Consider the following 14,847-nt stretch of genomic DNA (forward strand, 5'->3'; position numbering starts at 1 on the left):
AGTGTGCTGTCACCAGCAGGAAACTCAGGCAGTCGCCCATCCCTCTTTCACTAAACGACGGGGGAAGAGGGTCGTCTATGACAAGAAGACTTTAACAGTCCTTCGGAGTGTGTAAAACACTGACTATAGCAAAATATCTGTTTCACAGGAAGTGCAACACAGAGTATTGAGATAGATAGACCCAACTCCTGCTCGGCTGGTGCCTCTCTAGCTTTCAAGCCAGGACATTCCCAGAGGTGGCGCATTCTAGAGCTCGGGAACGTGATGTAACAATGGCTGTGACAGAGTTCTCTGATGATGGCACAGTGGCACGCACCACGTGGGCTTCCATAGCAACCAGGTGTAAACATCATGTCAACAGCACTCCAAGCTTCTGATGAAGGCACAGTGCCAGGCACCACGTGGGCTTCCATAGCAACCAGGTGTAAACATCATGGCAACAGCACTCCAAGCTTCTGATGATGGCACAGTGGCAGGCACCACGTGGGCTTCCATAGCAACCAGGTGTAAACATCATGGCAAAAGCACTCCACGCTTCCTCAGAATCCTGGGCCAGATTTACTAACTCAAGTCCTTTAATGGGATTTACTAAGCCACGCAAAGCCACCTTGCAAGGCTCTCTATGCTTTAGTAAATTCAAAGTAATTCAAGGCAGCGCATATCGCTGCATTGCGTTACCATGCAACAGGAAGGCGCTAAATGAGTAGAGTTGGGGTGCACCCACGTACTCACCCAAGGACTTTGCTGCATCCCCAGATTTACAAAGAGTTGGAAACCTGGGAATGCATTAACGTGGTACGTCTCCTAGACACAGGTGTAGCAAGGAAAAATATCTTTATTTTTCCTCGTTACTTCCTTTTTCTATGTGTGATGCATTCCACATCACACACAGAAATAAGAAAGTACCTTTAAGGTGTCCCTTCCTTCACAAAAACAAAGGTGCCTGCATTGGCGCTACGCAGCACACTGTGCACCAGGGCAAGGAGGCAGGAGGAGTGTGCCATATATTTTTAACTATGACGCATTTCGGATGTCTCCCTTTCATGCAATGCTGTGCAGTAACATGAAATGCTAGTAAGTCTGGCCTCCTCTGTTTATAAACAAGCTTGGTTATGGTTCGTGTGAATAGCTTTTTTTTGCCTAAGTCATCCAGTTGTATTACTGTGCAGCTGTGTGTAAGCCCCTCATTGCGAGGGTTCAGTGGTGTGTGTTTGTGTGTGGTTGCGCTTATGGAAGTGAAGAATGTTGGTTTCCATTACTGGTTTTACGTTTATGTCAACGTTATGGGCATAGGCCTGCAGTTTATGGGAACCTCTGGAGACTACAATTTATATTGAAAAACCTGAGGTAAATCTGAGAGGATTACATCACCTCATTACATCGCTTCAAGCAAAAGCTGTATCCCAAGTGGAAGGGGGTGGTGCCAGCTAAGGGAGAAAGTTGATGAGGCTTTGTGCGTGTGTGTGGAGGGGGCGCAAGATGAGCAGAAAAGAGGAAACATGAGGACAGACTCTACCCCTGCAGTTCCTAATTCCAGGACTTTCATTCCCTGTGACAGTTGCATTTTGCAGTGCTGTGTTTTTAAATGACAGTCCAGAAGCTCCGACGTTTCTGTGAAGATTCAGAAAGTCTGTTTGGTTTACAGAAACACACAAATCAGGAGATTTGTTATGGAAAGTTTGCAAAGGCTACTATGTGAACTACCAAAAGGTTTTCCCAGAAATCAGGGACCTCCCTTCCATTGGTGCAGTAGGTGCTGTGGCACCAGACCTAGAGGCATGAGGGTACTACTGAACTCTGACCATGGCTGTATTTTATATTTCAAACAGCAGCCAGGGGTCAATTTACTTTTTTGCACTAGGGTACAACACTATCTACTAGCAGTCAGGGGTAAATTTACTTCCTTGCACTATGGCACATGACACTATCCACAAGCAGCCAGGGGTCAGTTTACTTCCTTGCACTACGGCACATGGCACACTATCTACTCTGTTGTGAACAGTGGCGACTGGTACGGAATGGTGGTGGTGTGGCGGAGGGATTAAAAAGATTTTTTAAAAACACTTGCCTCTACATGGCCATGTCTCTCCTCCACCGTCTTCCCTCCCGGAAGCAGGAAGCAAACAGGCTTCCCTCAGCCAATCACAACATTGCTGTCACCAGCATGACAGCAGCGTTGTGATTGGTCTGAGCGCCCTGGTTCGGCACTCAGACAGGCAGTGTGAGTCTATGCATGTTCTCCATCCAAGCTGTGCAGTATAGCCCGGTGGAGAACATACTAAGTGTGCATGACTGTTTGGCCAGCCCAAGAGAGCTGGCCAAACTGTCATGGGCACTTCGAAAGTGCCAACTACTCCTCCCCCTGCTGGCTGTGACCATAGCCAAGCCCCTCCCCAAAACTGGCTTCAGCATGAAAAAATAAAATAACATTTTGTTATTATCATTTTATTTGTCCTTTTTTGCACTGCTGAAAAGCAGTGGGGCGACGCTTCTCCGCCTTAGTGGAGGGGCCGCCGCTGGTTGTGAATACTCCTTATGATACATGTAGTCATATATACGTCACAAGTTTGAATGTAGTGAGGAAGTCATCCTTCTGAGATCAGTAAATTGAGTATCATAAATTGCGTTACAATTATATATGTCATGTACATCTCTCAGAAGTGTGGAATGAAGCACTGTGTATAAATACATGGTCAGCAACAAGGCCTCGTAAGTTGCATTTTCCATGAGCTCTGGTCGGAGCTGCAGAATCCGGGTCAAAGCCTGCCATTCTGAGAACTTGATGCTGAATCCTGAGTAACCCAAATTAAGGGGAGACACCCTGGATCACATATCTGCCACCCTTGAGCAGCCTTATACATGTGAAATGGAGGTGTACTTTGAGGAGACCGGCCCAACTGACACCCTGGAAGATGGCGACCCTTCCGGCGGATTGTTGGTGCTGCTATCGAGACGCTGCGAGTGACTGAGAGATGGACTGCCGGGTTGACCACCCGGATGAACAATCGACCCCAAGAGCTGGTGCTTTGCTCTCCCCCCCACCCCCTTGTGGTAAAGGCTGCTAGAGACTCGCAAGGCTGCGTGGGCGAGAGGGGCCATGCGGCTGAGGCCACGTACAGAGAACAAGGTGGTGGAGTGGAGCGGGGGCCTGGCTGGCAAATAGGCGCGGATACGCCTGAACAATGTCCTGATAAGGGTCAGCTACGCTGGTGACAGAGAGGAGCGGTGAGAGCCCTGGGCCACATGGCTACTACAACAACGAGCAAAGGCACCCTGAGTCGCTGTGAGGTGCCGTGGCAGGGTTGACTCGCCTGGCTATATCCAGTGGCCCCCCTGCAATGGCATCGACCCTGGGGCGAAGGGAGATCGCAGGCTTTCAGGCCGACTTCGGAGGGAACTGCCAACCCTGGACGTTGATGTGTCCGTCCCCCCCCCCCCCCCAACCTGCTGCGGTAAGTGCACACACAGGTAGCCACACGGGTGAGAGGGGCCGTGCGGCGGGGGAAGAGGTGGCGGGATACTGTGGAGGTGATTGACAGGCTATGAAGTGACCCCATAGGGTCCATCGAGGCAGATTACTGGCAAGGAGAGAATTTGCGAGAGTCCGGACCACCGGTCGGGTGGAGCCATATGGGGGAGTGCCTCAGGTCGTCGCGGCGCACTGCAAACCTGAGCTTCCAGTGCTGGAAACGGGGTGAGGTTGACCCGAGGAACAGAAGGACGCCTTGAACTGCACACAGAGGGAGGAACCAGGCTGTGGCCCGACTCAAGGGATTAGAAGGCCGTGGGCTGGATGCTAGAGGTTGGAGTGCCGATTTACTCGCCTCCCCCCGGGCAGAAATGTGTCAAGGACCTCATAGAAGACCTACATGAGTTATCACTGCAAATATTCCAACTGATGGCGATGTGCCCCACGAGGTTGAGGTAAGAGACAAGGTGGGGGCCAGAATGAAATAGTGGAAGGGAGCGAAAATACTCCAGAGATTGCCCTACTGGTGCCATGCATTGGACTGCATGGCTGTACTTCACGTCCCTGTCAGAGAGTACTGTGTTGCCTGCCACCCTCTGATTGATCCTGGTGGTTGACTGGCCCACTTCGCCCCATTGCGGCTGCCGGGGGAGGGACCTGGAGGCCAGCTGTTTCCATACCCCGGAACTATTGCGGTTACTGACAAACTACAATGATGGCGAAAGACAAAGACCCTAAACCCCCTTGACAGGGGAAAATAGACTGCTATACCAAAGTGGTGGCCCCTCAAGAGACCATACAACCCCTACTGGATATGGCAATCCTGCAACAGGTAATACAGTCCGAGAGAGAGGCGCCAGAGGGCAAAATAGGGGAGGTGTGCTCTGAGGACACGTTATTGCACCAAGACCTACGCAATGTCTCTGAAAGAGTGACAGAGACGGAGACTTGATTGTCAGAGGTGGAAGATGCAGTGAGGGATATTCAAAAAGGGGTGGCAGAACTCTGCAGCACCAACAAAGATGTACTGTGGTGTCTGGAGGATGCAGAAAACAGAGTGTTACGCTTTGTGGGGTTTCTGGAGGGAGTGGAGGGAGCTAATGTACCTGTGTTTCTAACGACATGGCTGAAAGACACCATCACTCAAACACTTTTCCACTTGTTTGTAGTTGAAGGGGTGCACAGGGCACTGAATAAAAGGCCACCCCCGGGGCTCCGCCCAGGCCAATTATAGCAACGTTTCTCAACTTTCTTGAAAGGGACATGATCCTACGAGAGGCACATGGCATAGAGGAAGTCAGGCATGAAAATTCTAAAATCATGATCTTCCCAGATTACAACTACGAGGTCCATCGCCAGAGAAAGACTTTTGACTCCGTCAAAGTGAAACTCAGAATCTTCCAAATCCAAAACATGTTATTATTCCCTGCAAAGCTGGGAGTCATCTACATGGGCAAGTCTCACTTCTTTCAAACACCGGATGACGCATGGGCCTGCATAGAGGAGAGGCCAGTCCTGCGTCCACAAAGAGGACTGAACTCGGAACGACAGCCGTCTCAGCGCATGGAAGCCAGACCCCGAGAAACAGTGTGGAGAAAAAAGAAGACTGAGCGTAGGCTAAAGCAGGTCAGTGGAGGGACTCCATACACGATGAGAAGGTGGGTCAGGTGAAGAGGTGCCCTATGGATACAGGCGGGACTCTTGACACAGCTAAAAACAGGGCCACTAATGGGTCCAGCCTGCAGAATACTCACACAGACTCGGAGGGACAGGAGATGTCCTTAGGAGATGAAATCCTGCTCTCCCTTCTGCCCAAATTTCAGCTGTAGAATGTGACACAGAGACTGGTCAACAGCCGCTGCAGAAAGAACCTCCAGACCCGGAACGCATGAACATGTGAACTGGCACAAACATACCAGCGGATGGAGCGGTAGCTGCGCAGCTAACACCCCAGACACCCCTATCATTTGGCTTGGGACTTGCATTAAGAAGGGTTAACTTAGTGTCAGGTCCTGTACAGGTTTGATCTTTTCCCTTTTTTTTTGTTCTTATGTTGTAAGTGGTTGAGTGAATTGCACTACATTGTAATGGGACATGTGCGACAGACCTTTGCTTCTCTTGCGCACAATTGTTTTATGAAAATGTGGTTATGTACTGTGAGAAGGTTGTGGGGGGTTGCTTGGGTGGGAAGGGTATTTTATTTTTTATATGGTTGGTCACACAGGTCCCAAACGGCGGGGACACTGGAGACAGGAAGAGGGCCTCATGAGTTTGACACATACAGCCATGGTACTTTGTGAGATCGCAACAGGCCCACGCCGACCCCTATAGAGGACCAGGCCTTCTCGGTCCAGACGTGGAATGTCAATGGCCTAAGAGATATGATTAAATGGGGACTGGTCACGCAGTACATTAAACACCCATTCCCGGAAGTGGTAATGTTCCAGGAGACACACCTACAAGGCACCCAGTGCAGATTTCTTGGGAGGGGGGCATATGTTGTGCTGGCCCACATGGGTTACACTTCTGGGTCTCGGGCGTAGCAATATTAATACAAAATTCTCTCCTATTGAAATGACGCACAAGTGGACAGATCACTCAGGATGATATGTGGGAGTTACCGGACGATAGGATCGCCACAATATCACACTTATATGTGTCTATGTGTCTATGCCTCACCGCGACTGCAATCTAATGCGTTGACCAAAGTGACAGATATCCATCTAGAGACCTCCACATTCCTTCATGTGATAGATGGTGACTTCAATGACGTAATGTGCACGTCCTTGGATAGCACTAAGAACCACGGGACACTGACAAGCAATACTCCATTAGCACGCTTTGCTGCCACATTCGGATTGACAGATGTGTGGCGACACCAAATCCCATACGATAGGCAGTACTTTTATTTCACTGGGGAGCATAAAGTCCACTCTAGACTGGATTATATCTTTGTCCCCCTGGGCGAATTAGATGAGATAAACCGGACCAACTATTTTGCAAGGGGATTGTCAGACCGTTCTCCACTATGGGCGAGCATGGAAACTTGGGCTTGGGGCCTGCACACAAAGTGGCGCCTAAATGCCTGGGATCTACAAAACGGTGCTATACTGCGAGGCCTCTTGTCAGACACTGAGATTTCCTTCACTGAAAATGCAGACACGGTCACCTCCGGGGTAACAGTATGGGAGTCATATAAAATGGTACTGCACGATAGGGCTCAAAACCGTATAGCCTGGGAAAAGAAAAAGGGCATAGACAAATTAGAACAGATACTTCACATGGAAAGACGGGCCATAGACAGACCAGGCCCATTGACCTCCCGGCAATTAGAAGCCTTGAGATTGTTATACCAGGACCTAGTGTAGGAAGCTGCTAGAAAAAAATGGCTAGTAACATTACATCGGCTATATGAAGTCAGAGATAAAGCCAGGAAACTACTTGCCTGGCTGAGTAAAAAAGAAATGGAGACTATTGGGCCAGGAGTACTGTAGATGATCAGGGAATAACGCACACCACGGATGAACAAATAGTGATCGCGTTCGCTGCTTATTACGAGGCATTCTATGAGGCAAGACCAGTTAGTGGCTTCCCGCCACAGACAAATACTTAAGGGACATTCAGACCCCCGAACAGGGTGAGGGTGAGATGAAGAGATTAGAGGAGTACCTGACGCTCACAGAAGTGAAGTAAGCTGTTGCTAAACTACGTCTTGGTAAAACCCCAGGCCAATACGTTATACCAGCTGAGCATTATAAAAGGTGTACAGACTTACTGAGCCCCCATCTGTCATGCCTCTACCAGGATGAGTACAATAACGGCATCCTCCTGTTGGATCTCCTGATTGCCATGATAACGATTATACATAAGGAAGGCAAACCCAGTGATAGGTGCGACTCATACCGCCGTATTTCCTTACTGAATACGGAGGTCAAAATAGTAGCGACATCCTGGCAACGCGCCTCCTAAGAATCATAACATCGCTTAATCACTGCGAACAGTCCGGGTTCATACACGGGCGTGCCACCCGGCAGAACCTCCGCAGAACACATAACTGGCTGATGGCAGTCATGGACTGCACTCTCCCCATGTCTTCCTGTCATTAGATGCGGAAAAAGCATTTGATGCTGTGTATTGGCCATTTCTTCATTCAACACTGGTCAAATTTGGGTTCTGACCGAATTTTAGGAAATGGGTGGCATTATTATATAATGCTCCAATAGCAGCAGTACAGGTGAATAGTGGACTCTCCTAGGGATTCCCCATTGGTTGTGGGACTTGACAGGGGTGCCCCCATCCCCACTCCTATTTGTGTTAATAGTGGAATCCCTAGCATGTGTGATTCAACAGTATCCAGGGGTGCTGGGTTTTAGGACTACTCCTAATGACTACGAGGAGGAGAAAATATCCCTGTATGCGGACAACATTCTCCTATACATGACAGAACCCGCTACAACGATACCCACCCTGTTCGAAATAATGGATAAATATGGAAGGCACTCAGGCTATAAGATTAATTGGAACAAATCAATAGTGTATGGCCCTGTACAGACTATTGAATGCCCCCCCTACCTGGGGACTTAAAGGTGGTTACTGAGGGCTTCAAACATCTCAGTATTTTTCTCACACCCCATAAAGAGGTTTGCTTCAACCACAATATTAGACGGGTGCTGACTAAGTTCAAAGAAGATGTGGAAAGATGAAGAGACTTGCCCCTCACAATAATGGATAAGCAGCTATGTTTAAAATGATCACCTTGCCCGAGTTCCTTTAGGTCATCCAGAATACTTATCACCTACTCCCCAGAATGGTATTTACTGAAATAGATACCGAACTACGTTTATGGCTAGGGAGGCACTCGGGATTGCATTGAGGGCACTACAAGGCAACCCTTAGAACGGTGGGCTGGCACTGCCGGATGTCGAGGCCTACTACTGGGCAGCACACTTGACCCCGATCAATGACTGGATACACATTGCAAGGGACCATCCCACATACAGATTAGAATGGGAGTCACTGTCACCAGCATATTTTTTCACTAATTATACGGGGGCATGGGAACAAAGGGATTGCTCCCAGTGATGCGGGTCACCTGGGAGGTATGGGAAAGAGTGACTAGAACCTTGGAGTGGGCCCATAGAGTTATCAGGGCAACACCACTGTGGAAAGGGAAGAGGATCAAGGAACTGGGCAAGCTGTGGGGCTTTGGATCCTGGGACCTGCTGAGGATCAACAAGGGTAAACTTAAATCTTTCGCCATCTTTTGCACCAAATATAAGCTCCACAGGTCCCAATTCATCAAATATACCCAACTGCATCACGCAAGGCTAGCGGAAGGATTAGTGGGGGTGGACCTACCAGAGTACCCGCCACCTGAAGGGAGATTGCTACAAGAAGAGTTAATGAATAAAGCAGTGTCCCTCACATATAAAACACTAAATAACAACTAGCCGATACACTCAGGAAACTCAGGGAGATGTGGGACAGCGAGCTGGGTACTATGGAAGAAGTAGACTGGGAGGCAACCCTGATGCACCCTAGAGAGGTGGCAATCAAGGCTCGATTACGCCTCATCCAATATAAGATTCTCCACAGGGTATACTATGATAGAGCAAGGCTACACAAGACGGGACGAGCTGGAACCCTAAATTGCCTGAGCGGCTGTACTGTTGTGGAAGAATTTCTCCATACACTATGGGGCTGCCCTACCATACAAAAGTACTGGAACACAATACTTGGGGAATTAAATGAGGTGTTGGAGACATCCATCCTTGCAGACCCAAAGTTCATCCTCCTGGGCATTGCATGCAGTATTGATGTTACCAGACCCCAATTACTTTTTAGTGCCCTGGGTCGAGTGGTGGTGAAGCGTGATGTGACCAGAACTGGGCACACCGGAAACTCCAAGAATGGAAAAGGGGGATGGATCTATATACGGTGGCTGAAAGAGTATGGGGTGCCCACAAAAATTCCGTAAGATATGGGGCAGTTGGCTGAACTACTATGGTCTAGCCCTACTGGACGATGCTCAACGGGTCACAGATAGCATGGAACATTGCCAGCACGACATACCTGAAACCAATTAGGGGATAGCCTGAAGATGACACATAGAGACTGGGTCTTCATTAGTATATTGGTGGAGGGACAAACACTGTACTATCTGATGTTTTCTGACACTGTGTGAAACCATTGAGGCTGTAATCAATCAATCAGGGTTTTTGTAGAGCGCACTACTCACCCGTCTCAAGGTGCTGAAGGGTGGGTGTGAGCAGCTCTATTAGGAGTCATTCGAAAAGCCAGGTCTTGAGGTCTTTCCTGAATTGGTGCAGTGTCGGGCTTCGCCGGAGTAGAAGGGGGAGATCGTTCCAGGTCTTGGCTGCGAGGTAGGAGAAGGACCTTCCACCAGCTCTGTTCCTGTAAAAGCATGGGACGGTGGCTAGGGAGAGGTCGGCCGAGCGGAGGTTTCTCTTAGGGGCATGGAAGGAGAGGCGATCGTTGAGGTATTGAGGTCCAATGTTGTGGAGGGCCTAGTAGGCGTGCGTGAGCAGCATGAAAGTTATTCTTCTTTCGACAGGGAGCCAGTGGAGGTCACAGAAGTGTTGGGTGATGTGGTTGTGCCATGGGATATCGAGGATTAGTTTGGCTGCGATATTCTGGACGGTCTAGAGTTTGCGGAGGAGTTTTTTGTTGATTCCGGCTTAGAGGCCGTTGCCGTAGTCCAGTCTGCTGGTGACGAGTGCGTGAGTGACTGTTTTCCTGGAGTCGGGGGGAGGGGGATAAACTTGAATGTCTTATGTAGTATGCAGAGGGTGTTGAAGCATGCGGAGGAGACGGCGTTGATCTGGTGATTCATTTTGAGTGATGAGCCCAGTATGATGACGAGGTTGCGTGCATGGTCTGTCAGGGTGGGTGGGTTTCCGAGGGCGAGGGGCCACCGGGTGTTGTCCTATGCAGAGGGGGTGGAGCTGAGGATGAGGACTTCTGTTTTATTCAAGTTGAATTTCAGGCTGCTGTTCTTCATCCAGGTTGCGATGGCTGTCATTCCTTCTTGGAAGTTGTGCCTGGTGATGTCGGGTTCCTCAGTGAGGGAGAGGATGAGTTGGCTCTCATCAGCGTAGGAGACTATGTTGAGCCCGTGGTTTCTGATGATGGTTGGGAGGGGGGGTCATTTGGACATTGAAGAGGGTGGGGCTGAGGGAGGATCCTTGGGGTACTCCACGATCTCTGTCGGTTCTGAGAGGAAGGGCGAGAGTCTTATAAAAAGAAAAGAGGAAAGAGGCAAGAGAAAAGGACAAGAGAGAAATGAGGCAAGAGAAGGCAAAAAGGGCAAAAGAAAAGGGAAAAGAGGCAAAGAAAAGAGGCGGCATAGGACAGAGGACACAGAGCGGAATAGCAGAAGAGCAGGGTGCTCTTCCACTAGACCACCATGGATGAGGTGCAGGCGGGATACTTATCAAAGCACAGAGAGGCAACATAAACATTTCAAAATACACAAATGGACAATAAACGAATCAATACGGACTCTTCAATGATGATCGATATGATCCTTTAATGGATTCTTGGACCACATATGGCGTAAGGTAATAGAATAGTGCAGCCAAAGTGCAGCCAACGCGTTTCGCCCTGAATAGGCCTTCCTCAGGGCAATAGTTGAAATACTCCAATCTTACGATGGTCACGGATGTACCCAGATCATTATATCATACACTTCAAATTGGTGCGTAGTCAAATCCAAGTTCTGATTTCTTGTGCTCTCTAGGATAGGTGACACACCTATGACAAATTGTAGTCCGAGGTCGTTACTTCATTCCAAATCCATGTACGGCGCCGTGCTTTTTGACCCGCCGTCAGTCTCAAAATACAACGGAAACGAGTCACGCATCACATGACTCGTTTTAAGTCAATCACTAGATTATTTAGGAGCCTGCGGGTGGAGGAGGCCCTTAAACACCTACCTGTAAGGTGCTCAGGCTCAAGGGCAGACCCTTAATGGTGGAGCTGCATGGGGGAGAGCAGTGACACTGACCAGGAAGGTAATAACTGGACTTCTCATACTTGCCCTATATGCGACCGTTGTTATAGTTTTGATGGTTGTATGTCTCTTTTGCAAATCAAAAATAAATAAAAGTATTTATTTTTAAAAAAAAGTTTGTTGGTTTAATCTTGATGGTGCGGGGATCTTTGTATCTTGGTCTTCGGGTGAAATCATTAAATAACCCCTACCATTGGTGGTATAAACAATTTTATATATCAAATACCAAGTACAGTAAAGTCGGTTTAGAGCTTCACAAGATCAAATAAGAGAGTTGGTGTGAGTTAAAGGGTTTTATTAACAATTAAAAAACAAGCTTTGCAATGCAATAGGTCTCGTATCTCACGAGTTTGAGCTATTGGCATTGTAATGACAATTCCTTTTATTTATGTTTTGGTTTTTAAAACATAAATAAAAGGCATTGTCATTTACAATGCCAATGGCTTAAACTCGCGTAAATGCGAGACCTATTGCATTGCAAATGCTTGTTTTCAAAGTGCCGCAAAGCTACCAAATGGGCCAAGTGCGCTGGAGGCTTCTCGCCACATGAAGCCCAGAGTGCTGCGAGAGTTTATTGCAACTACACAGGAGGTTGTCACGATCAGAGATAAGGTGTGTGTATGGGGGGGGCAAAACAAAGGGGTGTTCAAATGAGCTACTGAGGTCCCCTGCACGGTTAATTGTTTTGTACTCATGGGGAGGTTTCTACAGTATGCTCAGATGAGAAGTGAGCGCATTGTATGTGCAGTCGTTGATGCTGCACTTCTAGACGGAAGGGGTCACTGTCCATACCTAGCCCGAGAAACACAAGGACCGACCCGAGTATGTCTGCTCATAACGCATAGAGGCGAGTTGTTCAGCCTCAAGCGCTAGAGAAGCAAAGCCACTCTTTTGCCATGCTTTCTTTATTGTTTGATTTTTTTCTCTGGAAGTCCAAAACTGCATAGTTTATATTCTTCAAAAAAACCAAACAAAATCGACTGGGAATCGTTGCCTTTACTGCCCACTTCCGCCGTATTATTTGTTGCGACGCAAAAACTCTTCATGTGTGCACCATAAGAAGGAAAAAGAACGAAGAGCCGATCCTGCGACGAATATATGCTGTTGAGTTCGTTTGTTGTGTTGTTTGGAGGGGTGGGGGGGAATTCTTAGTGGATAGGAGGGATGTAAACGTTTTCACATCAAAGCAATATGTGCTACACTGCCTGGTGAACATTTCACAGGATCTATCACCTAAAAAGTATAATGATAAAAGAGGTAGGAGTGAAAAAATCATGTTTGATCCACGTGGGCCCCTAGGCCTGTTTGTTCCTTGCAGACTTTTCTGACACTGGCTCTGTTGAAGATATCTGCTCTTTTTATGGCCTAAACATCCCTGCGCACATTCTTAGGTAATTTCTCTTCTTTGAGCCATGTTCAGCAAGTTGACATCGATTTTAAGCACATCATGCGTGAACTTTTAGAGGCTGGTGTCCAAAAGAGTAACTGTTTATAACGACTTTAAATAAGTAGCGTGTTCAAAATTGCAAAGCGAAGTATCAAGCCGAGTTTTAGTAATTCAGTAAGGATTTGATTTTGTTTTTTACTTTAGCTTCCTTCATCCTGTAGTTAGTAAGAGTAGAAATTGATATGAGCATCATCTGCAATGTATTCGGGCTCCTTATCATCTTGTGAATGCACCCCCGCCCACTTCCCCAGACCAGCACCACTGTTACTCTCCACAGCATTGAAGAGCAGCATGTTGCTGCGCTGCACTTCACTCCCTGCTATACTACAGAGCGGGATCCCGGCGCAGCGCTGCACTTCAAGCCATGCTCACCAGAGTTGTGCTCCACAGAGCGTGTTCACTGTGTGCAGCGCTGCACTTCAGCCTTGCTCACCAGGGTTGTGCACCACAGATCGGGATACCGGCACAGTCCTGCACTTCAGGCCGCGCTCAGCAGGCTTGTGCACCACAGAGTGTTCACTGTGCTGTGCTGCCCATTTAGCCGTGCTCACCAGGGTTGTGCACCACAGAGTGTTCACTGTGCCGAGCTGCACTTCAAACCTTGCTCACAGGGTTGTGCACGGCAGAACGGGATCCCGGTGCAGCCCTGCACTTCAAGCCGTGCTCATCAGGTTTGTGCACCTCAGAGCGGGATGCTGTTTTAGCACTGCAGTAACACATTAGCCAACACACTCACCGGAATGCAGACTCTGCAACATATTCACAAGGGACACACACACACACACACACCCACACACACGCACACAGTCAGACGCATTCACCACAACTTAAACCCACCAACACGTTCACCCAGTGCATGCATGGACTCACATTTCTGTGCCCACTCTGCAGCGGGCACGCACATCCACCTGCACAGATGCAAGCAGCTTCATTCATTCTAGTGCCTGCCTCTCACTGCCCTCCGTTTCAAGCCGCGCTGTTTAATAAGTGCAAGAGTAAAAACATAGCCATTGAGCGAACGTTGCGTTGTGAAACAATATATGTCACAATATATTGAGAAAGCCAGCTTAGCGTAACAGAGTGCGAAACAACGGAACCAGGAGACCTCCCTTGTAATCCCGACTTCCCTGTGATGACATTGTGTGATCCAGGACAGATAACCTCTACCTGTGGCACAGATCGGCCTAATTTGGGGGCTATACACAAATAGGCATTTACGTTTAGCTCACACTTTGCATTGCATTTGCACCTGGTTTATAAGTCAGGGGAGACACTCAGACCCAGGCGACAGTTTTAAACCTGAATGGCTTGTTTTACGTCCTTTTGTCCACTCATCACCCACCAGGACAGAACGTGAACTGATCTCAACAAGAAAACAGGAAGAGAGTAGCTCGTCTGTGGCAGGAGGGGATTAAAACAAAAAATATAGTGCTCGCGATCCCGAAAATGAAAGCGGACCGCGCATGTAACTTCAAAAAAAAACCAAAACAAATATAGTGCTTACCGAGTAATTGACGGAGGCCGTGTCCCTTTGCAGCAAACGATCCAATCCCGGTGGGCGGGGCCAAAAGCGGACAGGGCGGCAACCCTCAGTGTAATGATTGCCTCCGATGTAATCATTACACTGTGTTTTTCATAATCCATGACGCAAAACGACACGCAATCAAATTTGCAGGCGGAGCTGAGATACGACTTCTGGAACCATATCGATTCCAAGAGGTCCACGGATGGCGAGTGCAGTGCATGCGCGCTGCTAACGCCAGGCGAGACCTAAAAAATCAATCTGTTTTATTCACTAAATATTAGTCTTCAGTCATCATTATTACAAATTCATTTCACACGGTAAGCAAAACAAGAGGGAAGCTGACCACAAGGGACCTATTCCATATGTTCTATTTC

This window comes from Triturus cristatus, chromosome 8, assembly GCF_964204655.1.
Source record: "Triturus cristatus chromosome 8, aTriCri1.1, whole genome shotgun sequence".
In the NCBI taxonomy this organism is placed as follows: Eukaryota; Metazoa; Chordata; class Amphibia; order Caudata; family Salamandridae; genus Triturus; species Triturus cristatus.